At 37.7% G+C, this 5057-nt stretch overlaps 1 long non-coding RNA gene across 1 annotated transcript; it reads left to right on the forward strand.

Annotated features, from left to right (window-relative positions):
- The first annotated feature begins 1821 nt into the window (after positions 1-1821).
- LOC141817480 (uncharacterized) lies at positions 1822-3119 on the forward strand. Its single transcript, XR_012600833.1, has 2 exons — positions 1822-1890; positions 2923-3119. It is a non-coding gene; the product is annotated as an uncharacterized LOC141817480 (long non-coding RNA).
- Positions 3120-5057: the final 1938 nt, after the last annotated feature.

The following is a 5057-nucleotide window of genomic DNA, read 5'->3' on the forward strand; positions in this document are numbered from 1 at the left end:
TAACAACTCCTTAAGAGCAATAGGAATGAGTCTTTCCATAAATATATGACAATCATGACTTTTTAAACCAACTAATTTGCATTCCTTTAAATCAACACATCTTCCAAGATTGGAGACATAACCATCTGGAAATTTCAAAGATTTCAACCATTCACAAAGAACGCGTTTCTGATCTCTATTCAATGTATAAACTGCCTTTGGCTTTGGTCCCCTACTACTTTCATCAACATCAAGAGTAGGTCTTTTACAAATGAGTCGCATATCTTTTCTTGCATTCAAATTGTCTTTTGTTTTTCCAGGGATATCCATGACTGTATTAATCAGATTATCGAAAACATTCTTCTCGATATGCATTACATCAAGATTATGATGAATCAAATGAGTGAACCAATATGGTAACTCCCAAAATATACTCCGTTTAGTCCATTTATGTGTACTTCCATATTCATAAGGTGTACCATGTGGATCTTCAATAACAGATGAAAAATTATGCACTTTATACCAAATTTGTTAATCTGTTAATCTGAGTAACTGGGGTGCTTTTTCAGTTCTTTCTTTGTGAAATCTTCTTTATTCCTTCTGAAATTATGATTCGATGGTAAAAATTATCTAAAATACCGGAAGATTTGGGGTTTATTCGTAAATAAATTAATCCTAAAATTTATTAAATTAATTAATAAAATCCTAAGTTATATAAAAGGGTTTAATTGCAATTTGGTATAAATTAAAACGTAAATTCCTTTAATAGGATGTAGGGATAGGTTAATGGGTTAATAAAGGTTAATGGTTTAACCGGTTAGAACCCGATCCGCTAAAGGGTTTTAAAGGTCGGTACTGTACCCTAAAATCGCGATTTGCCTTCTCCCGACGCGCGCGCCGATTTCCTCTGCTTCCGCCGCTTCTCCTCTGTTTCTTCTTCTTCACGCTGATCGCGCGACCGCCGAAGCCAGCAGTCGGAGCCGGCGACGAGGGAAGCTGCCGGAGTCAAGGGTCTTCAACTTCGGGCTGCCTTCCTGTCAGTGGAGGCGCGATCCTGCTTGTGGAGGTGACGGGCGGCGGCGGTGAATCGGAGAAGAAGGAGAGATCGGTAAGGATGTTGAGTTATGTTTCGGTTTTGAGCTTGGTTTCTCTTAGATTGCTTTGGTTCTTATATTTTGGATTCTTCCCACATCTCGTTGAGGAAAGATTTCGGTGGGTTTCGGCCCGAGCAAGAAGAAAAACGAGGAAGAGGAAGCTGAATCGGTAAGGGGTGGAGGATTTGGGTGGCTAAGGTGAGGTTTGATCAGTTCCTTCTTACAGCTTGTTGTTTTCGAATCCGGTTGGTGTTGGCTTGGGTTATGATTTGGGCACGGCTAAATTTTAAGGTAATGGTTTTGGCTTAGATTTTGGATTGGATAGCTGTCCTTCTTGATTGTTGATTAGTTTCCTTCACAGCTGCTGTGATTTGAACGGGATTTGTGTAGTTCGGCCGCAAGGAAGAAGGGGAAGTGAGGTTACTGCTAGAGCAAGACTTGGGCATCGAAGGTGAGCCTTCTTGAAGTAAGCTTCTTGTGATTTTGATATAATTATAGATTAGATTCAAATTAGTGTGGATCTTGTTATTGTTGGATTAGGGTGGATCTTTTACTGTTGATGAGTTGTTAGGTTAAGATTTAAAGTTGGTTGATTAATTAATGAGTTGATTTGTTGAATTCTGTTATAAACCATGGGATGGTAAGGTTGGGTAGTTAATTGGGATGATTAACTTACGTTAGGTTGGTTGGTTAATTTGGTATGATTCTATTAGTTTAATGTTGTAATTAAGGATATTGTTTATCCTTTTGCAGGACCTTGACTTATTTGCGGTCCTGTATTTCTGGGGGTTCTAGTTGTCTACGATCATCTGATCAGGTGGGTACCCCTGTACTTGGTCAATACAGGAATTCCTTTTCTGTGCATGTATTGTTGCTTTCTATCTATTCTGTTGATATCCATGCTTTATAGATAGTATTTAGTTGATACCCTTGATTATCACTGTTGATACCTGTTGTTTGATCTTATATGGTCCATTTGATATCATGCTGATACCTTTGTTTCAGTAGAATTTATCCAGTTGGTATTCATCTGATTCGTTGCTTGTTACCTGTTGTATGACTCTCCATCTGATCTATTCCTGGCTAGAATAATCTTAACCATGATATCATTGACCTATGTTGATCCCTGCTGATTCCTGTTGAGCATGCTAATTAAAGTAGCTATTACATGTTGGGATGATCATCATGCATCCATAGTAGTTGTAGATGTTGAATGTTGTTGGCACTTACTCGATGCCGTGTTGTGGTGTCACATGGGTAAGGGGTTGCACTACAGTTGGGTGCGACCAGGACTGGCTACATTGCCCTCCTGCTACACTGCCACTCCCCACTTATTTTTAGTGGTCAGTTGCTGGAGTTTGCGCAGTATGTCCTGTTGTGCACCTCATGTTCATTTCCGAGAGGAATGGCTGGGGACGACGATTGCAGACAGTGACTTGACTTGTTATTTTTGATTGCGATGGTTGATGCATATTACATGCATTCGTTGGTAGGTTATTATATAGTTTACTTTATTCATATGCATGTTGATTGTTGCATTTATTTGCCATGATTGTTGCACTTGTATGACATTACATACATGCTTACATGTACCTGATTCTATATCTGTTGCACAGTTGATCTTTCCATATCGTCCCCGTTGATATACCCTGTTGATTAGTTGATACTCTTGATACTCTGTTGATACCTGCTACCATGTAACTGTTATCTTGTTTCTCCTATACATGTTTACTTAGACCTGTATATCCTTGTTGTTCCTTATGATTTCTTACATGCACATTTCCTGTACCCACTGAGCATCTAATGCTCACTACCCAGACCCTGGGGTTTTACCTTGTTTTCTCCCCAGGTAACAGATAGGTACTTGGAGCTTGGAGTTCGGTCGACTGCTGCTGTCTCATCTTGGAGGGTTTTCCTGCTAGTTGCATTTGGTCTGTCGTTGTTTCTAGTATATTTACTATTCGTGGACATGTCGTCATAGTTTGGATTTGTTATGACTGTAGCGTGTTGAATTTATACTTGTTATCGGATGTTGATTCGGATTTCGATGTTTTCCGCTTAGTATGTGTTGCTTTTGTCGCATTATTTTGTTTAGTGTGCATGTGTTAGCTGTCGTGTGGCCGTGTGGGCCTTATTTATAATTATCTATGGTTGTGTGTATTGATTGGACGAGTAGTCCTATTCCAGCCGCCTGTGGCTGAGTATATTATGCATGTATTCAGGGAATTTGTCACAGTTACAGGGGAGATGCTGCCGAAATTTTTCGGACGGCCTCCTCGGGGCGTGACATTATCATATAATAAAATTTCATATTAGCAAAATGAAGAATAATGAGGAGTAATTTTGCAGAGTTCACTTGCAAAATTAACTTAGTCCATATACTAAATAAATCCTATAAAATATAGTTAGTATAATAATAAAATATCCTAAAATATGGAATATTCAAAGTTAATTAGATTCTGTCAATCAAGACCATGATTTAACCAGACCTCAACTTAGATCACCCAAATGAGTTTAAGTTGGACCGCGCCTAAAGTTTTAAAATGGAACTCATCCTCACTAGTTCATTCCTTCAGTGACTTACCTTACTTATCTTAGCACAGTTTTACTAGACTTCTCTAACTCACCAGGTCTTTTGCCAAGGCTCAACCACCCTAGTTTTCTTGTCAAGTCTCCATCAACTTGGTCTTCAGCCAATTATCAGGCCTCGCAGACCCAATTGGACTTCCTACCAGGACTCAACCATCCTGGACTTTAGCCTGGTGTCTGATTCTAAGTCTTTCAACCTTGCACACTTAGTAAGAAGGTTAAACCCACAACAAATCTAACTTTAACCTATTTGTCATTCATCAAAACTTGGGTTTAACCGTTAGTGCAAACTACACCAACAATACAAAACATTTGATTAATATGCATATCATAGGTAGAAAAATCTTCATCTCATAGTTGTTTCAGCTCTGCAATCAATGGTTGTATATAAACATCAACCAAGCACAACCAATGTTAAAAATATATGTGATGTTTTCTATTCTAGTTAGAAGATTATACGAAGTTACAAATGGCAAACAAAAATAATTTCTTCTGATTTAGCAAATCCATCAACACAAAGACCTAACCAAATATTTCGAATTTCCTTTGCAAATTCAGGATATGTTCTATCAAAAATTTTCCACTGTTGTCCATCTGATGGATGACACATTAGTTCCTCTTCTGTTTGATGAGTTGCATGCCAAGTCATGTGTTGAGCAGTGACTTTTAATGTATAAAGTCTTTGTAGCCTAGGAGTTAAAGGCAAATAAAACAACTAAGTATATGTTTTACGTTGCTGTTGATTCCTTCTGGTAGTGTTGTATCTAACTTGATTACAGAATTTACAAACTTCTGCATTTTCATCATTAACCCAATATAACATACAACCATCTCTGTAAACATCAATTCTTTCTACTCGAAGACCTAAAGTCTTTGACGAGTTTTTTCATATTGTAATAATTATTGGGCATTATATGATTACGTGATAATGTCTCTCCAATAACTTGAACAAAATCATTAAAATATCTTTAGACACATTATGTTCTGCTTTGGCATTCAATAATCTTGTTATAAGAGATAGTTTAGTGTGATTGTCACAACCAGCCCACAATGGTTCATTTGCAGCACTCAATAATTCTTGAAATTTGAGAATATGATTCATTATTCAAATTTTCACCAACTCTTGGTACTTGTGTCTCCTTCAACGGTGATGCATAAGGAGTAAACATTTGTTCAACCATTGGAGGAAAACTATAACTTGGACCACTATGATATCTAGAAGGTTGTTCAGTAAAGAAATTTTGGGCCGCTGCATCAGTTACCATCCTCTGATATGGATTAAATTAATCATAGTAACTCTGATGCCCCATGGCTGAGTACTGAATATTTTGCTCATAATTCTCATCAGAAATGAACGGTTCACCATGAGAAGTCCAATTATAGTAATTGGGTGTG

Source organism: Curcuma longa, unplaced genomic scaffold (assembly GCF_044706935.1).
Source record: "Curcuma longa cultivar G26 ecotype Majalengka, Jawa Barat unplaced genomic scaffold, ITB_CL_G26_1.1 contig_20681, whole genome shotgun sequence".
Taxonomy (NCBI): Eukaryota; Viridiplantae; Streptophyta; class Magnoliopsida; order Zingiberales; family Zingiberaceae; genus Curcuma; species Curcuma longa.